Below are 16,694 nucleotides of genomic sequence, written 5' to 3'. Positions count from 1 at the left end.
AATTAGTTCAAGCAGTGTGGATATTTATAATTAAAATGTTTCCACTCTGATTTGTTACTGAGATTGAGCAATTAGAATGTTCTTGTGGGTGTAAAATCTAGAAAAGCTGGGAGGGGGGGAGGGGAAGAAGGCATGGGGTCAAGTCAGGAATTTTTCTTTTCATTTTACTCTAGGAACGTGCCTTTTTGCTGTCTTCTAGCATCCATTTTGAAATGAAAAACATTTTGATTTGAAAAATGAACCTTTGTAATTAAATGAGAATTTCTGTAAGACATTTTAATTCACTGAACATGACCTAAAACCAATGCCAAATCCTCTCAAGAAATGCTTCCATGAGTACTTTCAGACAGCTCTTCTCACTGCATAGACATTATCTACAGCAGTAGGAGTTCTGCCCTAAAAACACAAGGTGCAGATCATGAAAACCTGTTGTTTCATTCAGATAATTCATAAATATTAAGGATAGTTGTTTGACATGGTAAATGATACTGAAAATCACTATGTGGTAGGAGAATGAAAATGGCAGCTGTGAGTATACTAAGTTTCCAAAGCCTTTGGCAGTAAGAATTCTTATAGTAATTGTTTTTAACAAAATAAATTATGTTTTGTTCTGTTTTTTATTTGTTTGTTTGTTTTTGTTTTTAACATTTTAGACATTGAATAATATGCCAGTAAAGATGGGTGAATTTAGGTTTTCTTTTCTGATAATAAAATAAAATAAATCAAAAGCAAGCACAGTAGGTTCCACCTGTAATGAAAAGTCTTTTCCCCAACTTTATTCAAATAAAATAGCTCCACACCAAGTTCTTGCTGGTTTATGTTTTTACAAAAACACGATTTTTTTTTTCTTTTCCCAGAGAACAGTTTTGGATTTTCTTCCTGATTTTCCCTTTAATCAACTAAGAGAAGGAGGAGAGAGAAAAGTTGCCATTGCAAAGTTTGACCATTTCATTAAAAAAGAAATTAAAAAGCTCTTTCATTTCTTCAAAAAATGTAAACTACTCCTCAACAGCAGTATATGAAGGTGGCCAAAAATAACCAAGCCTTCTGTTGCTTCATTGCAACAAAAATGTGTATCTGCAGTGTAGCACTAGAGAGATGGATCTGTACATCCGCCTCTGTGAATTAGGAGTCTTCTCTTGGTGGGAGCTGGGCAAGGAAGATTATGGCATGTTTTACTGCATGCCATATGTCCCTCCCAACCACTACATCCATATATATAAAACACATTTTGAATTGACCTCTAGACGGCAGGCAGCCTTTAGGATGCCCATCTGCCCTCCCTTGTACCTCCACACCAAGTGGGTTTCACTCAGAAGGAGAGGGCAACATCAAAGACTGAGACGCTCTTTCTCTTCATCTGCAGAACTCCTTACAATGAGTTTATGGCTGGAGTAGATGTGAAGAAGATTGTGAAAGGGCGTGCAGCTGTAGTGGTCTCCATAACCAGTTGCTCATCCTCAGGGAATCGGGAGTGCAGCACCTGTGTGTCCAGCCCGCTGGTTCAGGGCATGCTTTGCAGGAGGCTCATTTCTCAAGCTTGAATTGAGCTCTGTTTGACAGCAGCTTTTGGGGAATAGCACCAGAAGTGTCTCCTTCCATTTCATTGTAGCTGAACGCCGCTTTCACGGAAAGTGAAGGCAGCTCTTGAGCTAACTAAACTGTCTGCAAATGCCACCTAGCTGAGGCAAGAGACAAGTTTAGCACCAGCATGTGCCAGCGGGGTGGTGGGAGGAAGCGCAGACAGCATGGGGACCAGCCAAACACTAGCAGAGCTTCTTCCCTTTCCCACCACTGGGAATTGACAGGACTGGGGATATGGTACCAGTCCGGAGTCACCCAGACACAGCTCAGATGAATCAGGAACCACAATGTTTCAGGTTTCCCCGCTCTGCCTCCACTGGCGGTGGGAGAGAAGAGAGACAGTGCTTTGGTTCTGCAGGTCCTTTCTGTTTTTCTCGCCTTTGTTAACACAGATATCAAATTTTGGGGGAAAAAAGCTCCACATTTATTTCAGAGAAAAAAGCTGAAGTGCTGTTTTCATTCTGAATTAGGAACAAAAATGCTCTTGACTTTCTCAAGGAACAGAATTCTAAAAATTCACTTAGCATCCTATTTTACTGGCTTTTCAGTTCTGAATTTATTTTCTGTATTCTTCTCTGGTATGTCAATAACACACAGTACTAGTTTTGGTCTTTTTTTTTTTTTTTTTTTTTCAATAGCTGAAATACTTATTTTAATCAATTCTTTTTTTAAACCTTAGGAGCAGCTGTTACTTGGTGTTGACTAGCACATTTTAACACTGCTTGCAGATCAGAGTTTCTTTTTTACATTATAGCTGAAAGTGTTTTCTACTTAGCTTAATCTTTTCTATAGGTGTCTATTTAGTTACCATTCATTATGATGTATGAAAAAAATGAAATAGGGCCTCTGTTTCAATTTGCGCGGCATTATTCTGTTAGACCATATAATCCAGCATCAAACATTTCTTTAGCCATATGCCTTGTGTACTTTCATTCAAAGCATTCCTCTGCTTGGAGGCATCAGGCAGACCCTTTGGGCAATTTGTTTCCAGTCGAGAGATATTAATGTTCCTATGTGATAAAGTGCTGTTGTTTTCTTCAGTTTCATCTTTCTGTGGCACTGAGATTGTGAACGCAATAAGTGTTGATGAACGAGGCACTTGCAGAGCCAAGCAGCAAACCCACATCAGTGAAAACAGAGTGGCCTGATGTAGAAACAGGAGTCATCTTTTGATCCATTAATGCTTTGTCTGTACTTATAGGTTGCTCTAAAGTGCAGTCTTATTTACTAGATGGCTATATGATAAATGTAGTGCCTGTGTCATTTCTGACATTTGCCTATAGAAAATGAGCTTTTAAAGCCATGGCCTTTTATATATATTGTCCAGCTAGAAGCCAGAGGATGTCGCATATATGTATGGTATCATCAACTGATAAACAAATTGTTCTTGCAGTTTGTCCAGCATCATTAGTTAATTAGACCCTGGCTGTTTAGGCACCTGGAACAAGCAGTGCAAATATAAATTCTTCTGATAAAAGGATTTATTTATAACGAGTCTCACCACATAATGAGTTCCAACCGGGGGAGACTGACCATTAGTGGATGACTCACAGCATTGCCGTAAAGATCAGAGTCACATATTCAGTGTTACAAGACTTACATACACTGGGTGAGAGCACAAATTCTAGAAACAAATCTTTTGATTCTTTTTTTTTTTTTTTTTTTTTTTTTTTCTGTGTTACATTTCATACAGTCCTCCTATGTCTGAGAGTAAACACATAGGACACAGCAGACTATTTATTTTATTTCACTCTTTTATTGCTCTTCCTCTCTCTGCAGTTTCAAGAGGAAAAGAAGCTGAGTATTTAATATTGTGAGAATGCTCAGCCCTTTTCAGCTGGGAGATGTCAGAAGCAGCTGCAGACCTAAATGAAAGGAGCTCATCTCTGGAAATTTGCTATGCTGTAGTAAATTTAGGGTTCTGCTGGTGAGCTGCTGATGGTCCTTTAATGTCTTTATACTGCAGCAGTACTCAAAGGTACTGCATTTCCTCCCTCTCCCTCCCAGGCCCCAGCAGCTCCCTGCCCCCTCCTTTCTGACCCAGGCTTAGGATTTGATCATGTGAAGGTAAGAACTCACCACAAAATTCAATGACTAGGCTGAGTTTGAAGAAGTGGGCTGTGCCTGTTTTTATCATGCAGCCAGCAGCTTCCCTTCTGCTCAGATTGATATTCTTGTTTACTGGCATATTTACTCTAAACATTTGGCTCCCTGAGTCACCATCCTATACCACGTGTCATTGTTGTGCAATATGGGGGTTGTTATCTATTTGTTTTATTTAGGTAGCACATGCTATGCAAGGCAGAATACATTTGCTCAATATCCTAGTGCAGTATTTCCCCAATTAGTGGGACTGCATGTCAAAATGAAAACTGAGGATTACCTTCCAGCCTCCAGGTCTCTGCTCTTTTTCTGCTAAGCTGGGAGCATCGGCATCTACCAGCCTGGAGACTGGCAAAGTGTTAAGAGCTTGACAGGTTTCCCAAAGACACATTTACAGCTGGGGAGGTGAGGACAGCATGTGCAGATCTTGGTAAAATGATCTCAGAGTCTGAAGGAGGCTCTGGGAAACCATCTGGATGAAGTGGTTTAGAAGCCTTAGAAAGCATTTTCTCCTTTAAGTAGTAGAGATGCTGAGTCCGGTCATGTTGGGATCCATCACGGGGTACGTGAGTAATGCGGGCTGGCAGGTGAGACCCCAAGGACAAAAGGGGAGTGAGAATGACAGGAACACAAGACACTGCCTGGAGCAGCACTAGGTAATGTAGAAGAGCTTGGGCTACAAAAATCTTGTAATGGGCAAAGGAATCATTCTGGGGTTAGCATGCATGGGCAGATGGATGGTAAAACTGCAGGATAGTTTGGATTATTTGGAGATTATCACAGCTGAAAGGCAAGAGTAGGGTTCACTGCTGGATAGCAATGGGAATAAACACAGCATAAAACTTAAAATCTCTCTGACAGAGGAGGAAAGAAACAGATAGTTGGGATCCTTCTCAGCATAACAGAACACAGGGATGTTTCTGTGCACTAATGAAAATATGGTTAGAAAAAAGAGCCATATGTGGTTTACGAGACTGTAACGAACACGACACTTAGAGCCCTGTGGGAGGCACTGAAACTGGCAGTGCTGTGGTTGTGAGCTGTCACCTCATTTGCTGAAGCTTGGCAGTAAGATGCAAGAGTCGCAGTTGTAGTGCAATACTGGTTGTTTGCAAATGTCCTGGTTTCAGGGACAGCAAAGGATATGTTACCAAAAGCTCTGCTTTTAACAGATTTACAGCAGTCTCCATCAGTTGACCTGACTCAGGAGGGCAGGTGCACAAGCAACATGGGAATCCAGCTGATGATGACCTTCAGGATGGAGGAGATGTGAAACCCATGTGAAAGGCCTGCAGGCCACAGTAAAAAGGAGGCATCAGATGACCTGACAGTGATTAAAAACTACTTTCCTAAGGCATGTAACATTCTGGAAACCTCTATGGGTCAGCCAATGCCTTCATGTGAGACCAAGCACCCATCCCTGCAGAACAAGGTAGTCTCTGGAACTTGGAGGTAAGGATGTGTGTGGTGGGATAGGAGAGGAGAACGGCCTGCATGCCCATGGTCAGCAGATATAAGGCAGTTACTACCTCATGGAAAAAGTTTTCTTGGTAAAAAGCTCATTTTGTTTCATAAGCACAGAGCCCTCACCTGAGCTTATCCAGCACTCAGTTGGCAGGTGTAGTGTAATAAAGAAAAAAATTGGCAATCATCATTGTAATGAAACTTCAGTTTTTTCATAGTTTGGAATATTGCAGTAAAATACCACCAAAAAGTGACTTGCTCTGACTGACATGATAAGTATTAACATCGGGAAATAATTTTCTGTCTTAAATCTCCCTCCTTTTTATTTATTTATTTATTTTTGTTAATTTTGGATGCTGTTTTTACGTTTGATTTTTTTTTCAGACATAAATAGTCCCTTACATACAACTTTAGCTGCCCATTTTCTTCTGAAGTTGCTCATTTGTACTTCTATTGTAGAAAACCTGTTGGTAGCGAGAATGTGCCAAGAAAATACAACAGACCTTTTGCTCCTTTTTCCCAGCATGCTACCCATCTGTCCCAAAGTCTCATTGCTCTTTAATATCGAAGACTTTGCAGCAGAGAAAGAGAAATAGAAAGAGACTAAAAGTACCTTTATATGGGGCAATTTGCCATTTGGCACAAGCCTCTGACTGAGTCAATGTTTAATTGTATTTGCTGATCATAGTTCTGGCCTGACTATTTTTAAATAGATGCTATCTATTAAAAAAGAAAATAGGAAAAGCACAGCAAATTCACACTGCTAGGTGCCTGAATGCTTTTAAAATTTTATTTTTCCTTTTAAAATCAAGAGCCTGGGAAATTGAAAACATCCACATTATACCATATGGAAGTAGAGACTTTGAAGCACCAATTTACTAAATATGTGCAAAATCCGTGTGTAATTCATCCCTGATGTTGCAGCCGAGATGTATTTATTCCAAGATCTATACAAAATCCTTTAATTCCCTGGTCTGACAAAGGCCAGCAAAAAGACAGGTTGTATTGTACTGCCAGGCATCATAGGCTGTGTTTCCTTTTTGCCTAAAATGTCCTCAGTGACCTCATTGTTGTGAAGTATTTTCTATGGTATTGTATGCATGATCAGTCAATGTGGTTCATTCATCTATAATATCATTGCAATCAGCTAATGGTGACATGTTTTCAGATATACATATATATATTTTAACTTTCTTTGCCTGTGATTCTGCACCATGAAATTCCTCTGCTAACCATGCTATGAGAATGGGGTATTGCTCTGCAAATAGGAAGCTGAGCTACAAAACCAGAAATCATTCTTTCTATGGCTTAGTGAAGGAATGTTGCAGTGTCACTCAACCTGTATGCAAAGTAGCCTGCAAATGAAGAAGAAGTGCAGTGAAGCCGGAGTAGAGGCGGGATTTAAGGTTGATGCTCCCACCTTCTAGCTGCCTAGAGAGCAGGCACAAATCTCCTGAAAATCTGGTAGGAGAAGCATGTCTCCCAGCAGCCTGAAGTTTCTTGCTGGAACAGTTTATCCGCTCCACCATCAGGGTCCCATGCAGGTGTGCCTTGCATGAGATCTCTCTTGAAGAACAAGAATCCATTTCTTTTTGGCAAAACTGTTTCCAGGTGCAGGCGTCGAGCTCTGCACTTGGCTCCTAAAGTTCCACATTCCCAAAAGCAGCATGCCGCAGCTGTGACAACACTGCCAAAAAATAACATTAAAAAAAAAAAAAAAAAAAAGTAAAAGCTGTCCATTTCCCATAGCTCATTTTCTCTTAGAGTTAATGGCAGTTGTAAAAAAGCCAAAATAAAATCTGACCACCCCTGGGAATTTGATGTGGGGTTTGGCATGGCTGAGGGCAAGGAGAGGAGCAGAGTATCGGGCTGCATGTCACGTGCATGGAGGTGATAGGACAGCTTTTCCCCATGAGAGTGATTCCTGGCCAAGTTTTCTAATTTTCTGACTTGGTCTCCAAAGGAAGTACGAGAAATAAGAACAGATCACGTATAAAATACCCAGGTGGAGTATCGCTGCTTTAGGTCTTTCATCCTTAAATTGACAAGGGTGTTGGGAGTTTCATAAAACCTGAAGGATGCATCTCTTTTTCTCTGGCAGCACAATAATAAAATCAGCAAAGGCCAATGTTACTGCATGGATACATTGCTCACAATAAACATTTGAAAGGCATCACATCTCCCCAGTAAATGAGGCAGTCAAAAAAGGCCACTTTCAACAAATCATACTAAATTATGGCATGTGAAAAGTATTGCAGATTAGCTACTCTTATTTCATTCTGCACTTCTGTGAATAGCAGGCAAGAAGAGGGAAGCTGGTAGTATTCAGCCTTGTATTAGCTATGTAAATACAGGGGAGGTGTCATGAACCCCATTCATGAATCCAGCACCTTTGAGATGTAAGGGGGCTTCACTGCGTCTCCAAGGAGATTGGCAGCCAGTGCCGGAGCAGACTGACTGTGGCTGTGGCACGTTGTGCCCTCTTTGTGGAGACATGTTGAGTATTTTTCATGTCCCTGATCTCATTGAAGCCATTCAGGCTGAAAATGTGTTTTGCTCTTTGTGTATCAGTGTGACAACCAGTATAAATGTCTTGTCACTCTCGGCATTAGCAGCTGACTAGCAACCACCCAGCCGTCCATTCTTGCCTGTGTTCCCTGCCAGATCTGCCACCAGCTCTCTGCAGCCTTGGTCAAGTCATCTCCCCCTGTACAAGTTAGAATCATAGAATATCATAGAACATCCCGAGTTGGAAGGGACCCATAAGGATCATCAAGTCCAACTCCTGGCACCACACAGGTCTACCCAAAAGTTTAGACCATGTGACTAAGTGCACAGTCCAATCGCTTCTTAAATTCAGACAGGCTTGGTGCAGTGACTACCTCACTGGGGAGCCTGTTCCAGTGTGCAACCACCCTCTCGGTGAAGAACCTCTTCCTGATGTCCAGCCTAAACTTCCCCTGCCTCAGCTTAACACTGTTCCCACAGGTCCTATCACTGGTGTTTACAGAGAATAGTTCACCTGCCTCTCCACTCCCCCTCATGAGGAAGTTGTAGACCGTGATGAGGTACCCCCTCAGCCTCCTCTTCTCCAGGCTGAACAGGCCCAGTGCCCTCAGCTGCTCCTCATATGTCTTCCCTTCTATAGGCCCTTCACCATCTTCGTCGCCCTCCTCTGGACACTCTCCAACAGTTTAATGTCCTTTCTGTACTGTGGTGCCCAGATCTGAACACAGTACTCAAGGTGAGGGAGCACCAGCACAGAGTAGAGCAGGACAATCCCTTCCCTCGACTGACTAGCAATGCCATGCTTGATGCATCCCAGGATACGTTTGACCCTCCTGGCTGCCAGGACACACTGCTGGCTCATATTCAACTTGCTGTCAACCACAACCCCCAGATCCCTCTGTGCAGGGCTGCTCTCCAGCGTCTCATTGCCCAGTCTGTACGTACAGCCAGGGTTGCCCCATCCCAGGTGTAGGACCTGGCACTTGCTTTTGTTAAACTTCATGCAGTTGGTGATTGCCCAGCTCTTCAATATGTCTAGATATGTCTGCGATTTTGCATGAATCTAGGAGAAATGAAACATCATTTGATCTCTGGAGTAAGCACTTAACTGTACACGTGTGCATTTACCATTTAGATAAAGCTTGGGTGCAACATAACTGAAATTCTGCTCTCTTCTTGACTTGGGCACCTTTTCTCCAACCACTCATAAGTCCTACAATGCACATATCCTCCAAGTAAGGTCCCAGACAAGTGGTGATCTCACAGGAAATAGAGAAACACAGCTGATACATATAACGTCTTCCCTGCATGTTATATGGAGACTTAAATGGGGAATCCTCAAAGCATGTCATCAGGATCAAGCTCATAAGAGACCTGGAAGGATAAGGCACCAGACTGGTCAGCTCTAGAGAACCCAAGTGCACGTGAGGAGATGCACGTCTAGGCATACAGGCACCTGTCAAGTTACTCTGAATGCTCCTGAGAGAAAGTAAATTTCAGTTGTTGGGCTTTGTTTGTTGAATGCTTTGCTTCTTCTGTGGTGTAAGTCACCTGCTGAATGTTAAGCATATGAGCTATATAGAAACTTATCTTACTTCTCCATTTCTCCACTAATAGGTGGCTGTTTCTATTAATTAGCTGGCTGTTTAGACACTGTCATGCGATAAGCTGATCAAAAGAGTTCACATGCAATTGATTACTGAACAAAATATTTTTTAGTTGTTCTTTTTATTTCATTTCTGAAAAAAAGTTTCACCTAAAATTTAATTTTGTAAGCCTGATGAACTAAGACACTTTTTGCAAGGACAATATATCCCAAACACGCAGTTTGAATGTGAAGCATATTTTATTTTAGCAAGTATTTTTTCTTCACATGTTTTTTGTTAGGCTGGATACCTGAAATTGGTACTAAAACCTAGTAAGGACCCAGTGATGACAACAGGGCAATTTTCAAAGAGCCTATATTTTTCTGTATTGTCCTGTAGAGATGTATGTTTGCAAGAATCTAGCTGAAGATGACCATGGACATTAATTTCCTATGAGATGTGAATGACCATTCTTCTGTTTCTGTATACTTCTAAAGACAGCAAGAGCCAGTCTTGAGGATCGTATCCTCCTTAAATAGGTTGTATTGCTGCAAAAGCTGGCAGAAGAATTCCTGAACAGCTTCGCACTGTTGGCGTTAGCAGTTAACACCCATCTTGTATGTGACAGCGCATGTGAAAAAGGCACATGGACACCTAAGCTCACTGCAAAAATCAGAGGAAAATAGTACAGAGCTGTCAGTACTACAAGAATTATATTTGTTCCTTTCTGTTATGTCCTGCACATACTCTGCAAACTCTTAGCTGTTGGCACCCGGATTTTAATTTTCAGGCTAAGTCCCTTGATGCTTTCAGTGCCCTCATGTCAATGGTAGAACTGTTCCTGCAAAGCATAGCTTAATGGAGAGTCTGTAGCTGCAGAGTTAGTCTGAATGTTAATGGGACATGGAATTGGTATAGATGGGAAGGGGGAGGAGATTTTTCTTTCCAACCAGACATGCCTCTAGCCAGTGAAATTGGTGTGAGCCCACCAGTCTTCTGCTTGTTGAAAGGCTTCTGCTGGGGCTGGTAGAAACAGTGACGTGGCCTCTGTCTTGGAGCAAGGGGCACACACGTGCATGCTGTGTATCCAGCCAGACTTTGCTGCGGAGGCCAGAAAGCCTTTAGCCTTTTTCTCCTACCTCTCCCTGTTCTACTTCCTTGCCTCCCACCTACAAGTCTACATCTGGATGTAACTGCTATTGTTTATTTTGAAGTCATTTGGGAAACAATAAAGCAATAAAGAGGCTAACATATCACTATTTTGTATCACTCTCGATTTCTCCATTTATCTGTAAAGATACCGTTTAAAAGAGTAGCCAAGTTTTAGGATGCGCCCCTCAGACTATAAGCAAAACCTTCTCAGATATCCTCATCACCTTCCCTCCTACCTCCCCTCCTACCCAGTGATTCAAAAAAAAAAAAAAAAAAGAGAGAGAGAGGCTTCTTTGAGGGGAGTGCTTACCTGTGCTTAATTAGACATTAAATGATAGCCTTAAATGCTTTTACAAATAGGAACCATCCAGTGAATCACAGCTTTGTGAAAATCCCTGGCAAGGAAACATGGGTTCTGGGACTTCCAGATGGTTAACCATGCCCTTGTTTAGAGCTTTACTGAAGATTGCATGGAAAGATTCACAGCTAGAAATACTAGTTCTTGCCTTTATGTATTTATTTATTTTATTTTGGCAATCCTCCTGTGCCTGCAGGTTTGTCATACTCTCAAAATGAGGTTAGTGAATGTTAGTGGTTACCAAGCAGGAAATAATTGTTGCTTCAATGTGTTTATAAGGTAATACAGTTTTCTAAGGTGTGGAATGGAAGTCCTGGAGGTCCCTCTCACTTATTGTTGCTGAAGGGAAGAGTGGAAAGGCAGAAAGAAGAGAGTGAAAGATAGGAAGGAAAAAAAATTAAAAAAAATTAAGAAGCTAATAACAGAGAAAGCTCACTGCCCAGGCTATGTCTCTTGCTGCGTTCAAATGATTTTTCTTTGTAGACAGCTTTGCACAGCCCTATTTTTAGAATCTCTTTAATAATTGAATTGTAGCGATTGTGCTCAGCAGTTAGAACAGGCAGGGAGAATAACATCTCAAAGGAACTGTGCACCAGGGTAATAATTTAAATCAAACTGCATTATACTGTGTTGCCTTTTCCCCCCTCCCCTGGAAAGGTGAAATTTTGCAGAACCCTGAACACGGGGGAAAAATGAAAATTGGGCAAGTTTACAGCATGTAATAAAATCCATCAAGAGAGTTTATGTTTTAAAGGTGGAGCACAGGAAGAGGAGATCTGGTCAGCTGTTAACAAATTACTATTACTAGGTGCTTTATAATGGTGGTACCTTGACTTCCCACCATCAGCAGTGAATTGGGAGAGAGCAGCCTGGCTCTACATTGCAGTGAGACTATTGCCACTGAGAAAAACATTTGTCAAACCATGCTGAAATGAACACAAAGTCTAGTGAGATCCATACTTTAGGTGTTAGCTGTGTTTGGCTATTGCCTGACTGTACAATAAAGTCAACGCAGTCCAGCATGGAGCTCCTACCGACTGTATTGTGCAGCTGGGACAAGCAAAATTCAGCTTGCCCATATTGATTGCAATGTCTTGACCCTAGCGTCTCCTTGTGAGCAGCAAACCTGGGGCTGTCACAGGGAAGTGTCTGAGGTTTGGGAAGTAAATCCAGGATAAATGGATCAATGTCTAACAGCAAATGCAGGACAACAGCTACAGTGGTAATTTATAGATTATTACACCCTGTTTTCATTTTTAGTGAATTCTATCCAGCCAACCACTTAGCAGCATTTGAAAAGGTTAGCAATTGAAATTTTCGCATCTTAGTGCTACTACCATATAATACTGTTATTTCGAAAATAATTTGATAATATTTTTTTCATTATTCTATGATATTATTTTTGTTACTGATATGCCTAAGCCTGGTGGCGTGATTAAATCCACTTTAAGATTTTTAAGCGATTTGCTTTGCAGTTCCAAATTGGTTGCCTTGTCTTATGTTAATATGCTTCATTACTATACAGAAAGAAAATACTCTGAAACAGAAGAATAGTATAAAGTATTATGATTAGCACTAAGTAGTGGTGGGCTTTAAAAATATAAACATTGGAAATTTTCTGTTATCATCACATAATGTAATATTACAGCACGGTAATAATTAGAATTCATCTCTGCACAAAACCATGGGAACTTGTAAAAAATCAGAATTTCAAAAAGGAGAATCATTGAGCTCCCATTCCCTAGAATTTTCTTTTAACATAAAACTCTCTTAAGCAAAGAGATAGAGTATTTCTTATCAGTAAAAGAATCCAGGTGTTGAAGTGTCTGCTTGGGATGTTTGAAAACTGGGTGTAAGCTTGAAAAAACGCAACAATCCACTGGATTTTCAGAGTAGGACCTTTCTAGGTGATGACCATAAAGAAGCTGTCTATTGTCTATTAGAAAGTTTGATCATCTAGCCACCATACTGAAGATCTGCTTCAGCATTCCTTTATTCAAACTTTTTACTATTACTAGAGTTTATTCATCAGTATTTAAACTCAGATTCTTGTCTTATAACACCTTTTCCTTCCAATTGTATGACAGTTTGCATAAAATAATAATATTGACATTGTGATATGAGATATATTCCTATGATAAGAAGCTGATGTCAGAGTCTGGGAAGCTTATGGCTTCCCTTCAGACTTCAACAACTTGACTGTCAGGTGAAAAGGCTTTTTTTGAAAAACTATTATGTTAGTCTAGGTCACAAATGTCCACAAAAAGTACTGGAACTGTAATTATATAGCATCAGACTTATCTTCTGTTCTGACCTAATTTGAAAAGGAGTCCCTTCTTTAAAATTTAAGAAGAATATTAAAGTGAATTCATTTCTATATTTTGTCTTAGTTGTTTGGAATTAAAAAACAAACAATCAAACAAACAAAAAAAAACAACTTTAAAGGAAAGTGTTTGTTTGTTTTTGTTTTGTTTTTAATTGTGGGCACAGTTTTTGTATCTACTCAGACTAATTTTTACAGATATTGGCATTGTAACTAAATTTTAAGCTCCCATTTTTTTCAACCAATTTGGAGTTTTTGTATCCTAGCTCATGAATTGTATGTTGACCTGGTTCCTAGAATATTTAGTTTAATTTTGGAACTGTCAAGCAAAACAAAATGTACGGTAGAATATGTCGCAGGATAAGTAGTTCCTCAGTAAACATGGAGATAGCATCCAAATTGTTATCCCTGAAGTGTCTACTGCCTGTCTGCAGGTGAACTAGTTTGAAAATTAAAATAAGACTGCCACATTCATAAATAATAAAGCAATCCTAGCAGGTTTATGTCATGGATTGTCTCAAGAACTGGTATTTTTGAGACCAGGCTAGAACTGTGATCTTGATACAACTCCTATAGGTTTGCCTGGGCTATCACAAAGCAGTAGGAGCTGCTGAGGTGAGACCAATGCATACTTTAAGGCAGCTTGCTTATTTTTCAGAAATCTTTGAGGTTGCTTTGAGACCGAGATGTAGCCAAGACACTCTTTACTAAGCCTGACAACCATATCACAGAATCACAGAATCACAGAATCACAGAATTTCTAGGTTGGAAGAGACCTCAAGATCATCGAGTCCAACCTCTGACCTAACGCTAACAGTCCCCACTAAACCATATCCCTAAGATACTTTCCTGACATGTTATCATGGGTGGATTAGATTGAGAAACCCTAATTCCTGCAGCTTGGTGGCTTCTGGAGACAGGATGTTAACAAGACCTGGTGCAGAAAGCATCAAAGATGTGTCTGTTACAGTATAGAGAATCCACAAAGAAAAAGGGCATGAAGGGTGTGGGCTGTACACAATACATATCGCAAAGACCTAGGCTCTGGGCCAAGACCCATGGTCACTGACTGTGCAGCCATGGTTTTATGGTATCAGGGAAAGGTACAAGTGCATTGGGCCTGCAGTCTGATCTCCATACCAGAAAGAGATTGGGATTAGACTATACCACGTCCTGCTCTAGCAAAATGTGGAGTCATTTCTGATATATACATGTATATATATAGATATATATAAAATTTAAAAGTACTCAATGCTTTTCAACAGCACCTGTGCTTACTCAGAAATAGGAAGTTTGAGCCTAAAGTCTTCAGTATTAGAGTAAATTTATTAGGTCCTGAAGAGCTGAACAGCTTTGCTCTGTATTTCTTCTTTTATCCTCTGTCCATTCACCTCATCCTCACTTTGCCCTCCCTGTCTTCTCTGGTCTTCCCACCAGCTAAGGAAGAGACATGTCTGGGGCTAGGCAGAGGCACTGCATGCATGGTGCAGCTGCTTGGCCACTACTTGAAAAAACAGGTAACAGTTGAATTTTACCTGTGTTGTCATCAATGGGAGCAGTGGCTTGAGTTCCACCTACCTGCCATTGTCTCTGAAACTTATAGGATCCTCAGGGTTGGGGAGCTTTGTCCCACTGGCTAGGAGGAATCTATAATTTCCATGGGGAGCTGATGAAGGAAAGGCAATGACATGAAGCAGCACACAGGCACTGCGATCTGATCACATGATCAATTTGGTCTCAAAAGTACACTGAAAGAAAATTTGGCCTTCAGTTGTAAAAGAAAAACTTTTATGACTTGTTAATGTCATATACAGCAGACTATTTATAGCTCTCTCTAAATGTTAAGCAGAGGGAAATATCACTGCTAGACAGTGGGCTTTTATATGAATAAAAATATGTTTCACGTTTCTTTAGTTGATAAGAAAAAGTTATTAAATGTAGTAACTGAGGGCTAGAGAGGTATGAATAGGTAATAAAAAAATTAATTGTATTGTTTTTATTTCAGCATCATATTTGATTTTATGCTTACTGAATATTGGCTTCTATTTATTGTGGTGCCTAAGTGCTAGAGTTATATTTAAATATAAAATATGTATTTAAAAAAAAAACAGTAGTGTGAATTCCTTGGCACAAAAATTCATTGTTTATGGTTTACGGGTTGGCTGATATGCAAAGAATATGTGTGAGTAACATCTCTCTGCAGAAAGATAGAAATATACATATATCATTATACTTGCAGGCATTCAGCAGAATGGCAATTTTCAACTTCACAGGCTTTCCTAAAGCTCAGCTGCATGAGCCAATTGGACCCATGAAACTGAAAAAGAGCTCAGATCAGTTTAGAGGGATTAGGGCTACAAAGAGCATGCCAGAATGGCAAACTTGGCCTCTCTGAATAATTAGAATCCAACCTTAGAAATTATAGTTGGAAACTTCATTTGATGGAATTTATGGTGTGCTGGAGAGTCAGCAGACCTGTGGTCTCAGAGACAGCTTTGTGGCTTAAATGTTGTGAGCTCTCAGCTAAAGTCTGACTCTCCAAAGCTTGAACAGATCTGTTTAGTATTTGGGGCATTTAGGTGGATTATATGTCAGCCAGAAAGCCTACAAGTCCTAACTGCTTGTGTAAGCTTGTTCATCTTGTGTAAGCTACTTCTGTCCATCTCAACCTTCCTTTTCTGAATTATGAGTGATGGGAATTGGCATTTAATTTATTAATTTTGTTTTCTTTTTCAGTGGAGGGAGAAAAGGAGGAACCTAACATTTAATTTATCTTTTTTTTTTTTTTCATTTTTCTTTTTTTTTTTTTTTTTCTTTAGAAAGAAAGAAAGAAAGAAACTGAGCCTACAGTCAAAAATCTGGATAATCTTTCAGGTGTGACCTCGTTAGCATCTCCAGTGTTCTCTGTGTAAATACGAAGTCTCCATCCACCACAGATCCCTAAACTGATACCAGTAATTCCTGTTTTTGCTACATCCCAGTGTCCCAGCTTCATAGGAATGTGAGAAAATATCTTTAGTAAGACATAGGGTGGCTGAAATACCTACATCTTGGTGACAAATAAAAGCATCCTGCTGTTGGGAAGGTGCCTCTTGCCTTTTACAGCATATGCTATTCTCTTCTCTTCAAAGTTCAGCCATTAAGGGTTAATTAATGTCTTAATACCCATTTGTTTACGGAGTTGGCTGTAATCATTTAATCTGGTTTTCAGTGTATGTTTCAGACACAGTAGTTTTCAAAAGTGAAATCCTACCGTTCTTCCTCCTGAGATCTTTTCTTGTTGCAACCTGTAGAGAGAGGAAAAAAAAAAAAAAAAAAAAAAAAAGTTTTACTGATTTTAGGATCACTTGATACATCACTTTTTTAATCGTGACTGTAAGCAATTGTATCAAAGCAGAACTCTAGTCATGCCCTTGTTGCACTATCTGTGCATACGGTCAAAGACGTTCATTTAAGGATATGCTAAAAGGGAGATAGGTAAGAAATTCAAGTCTCCTATTAGTGTCCTAATTCATGGACACTAAACTGCTGTGCAGTGCTCTAATGGCTTTGTAACTAAATTCTAAATAAAATCTTGTTGTAAATAAGTTTTATTTTTAGGACAAATATTAAGAAT

The 16,694-nt window shown here is 40.1% G+C and overlaps 1 protein-coding gene across 8 annotated transcripts in view; it reads left to right on the top strand.

Moving 5' to 3' along the window:
- ARPP21 (cAMP regulated phosphoprotein 21) overlaps positions 1 to 16,694 on the top strand; it is a 207,028-nt gene that overhangs the window by 11,854 nt on the left and 178,480 nt on the right. The window contains exon 2 of one of the 8 annotated variants that reach the window (XM_082754978.1): positions 4,860 to 5,139. The exons of the other annotated variants lie outside the window; for them this stretch is intronic. The gene's annotated coding sequence lies outside the window, so the exon portion shown is untranslated. The remainder of the gene's footprint in view (positions 1 to 4,859; positions 5,140 to 16,694) is intronic. 8 annotated transcript variants of the gene reach the window in all.

This window comes from Aythya marila, assembly GCF_965140915.1.
Source record: "Aythya marila genome assembly, chromosome: 2".
Taxonomy (NCBI): domain Eukaryota; kingdom Metazoa; phylum Chordata; class Aves; order Anseriformes; family Anatidae; genus Aythya; species Aythya marila.
The sequence above is the reverse complement of the archived record's forward strand: the minus strand, read 5'-3'. Positions and strand labels throughout refer to the sequence as shown.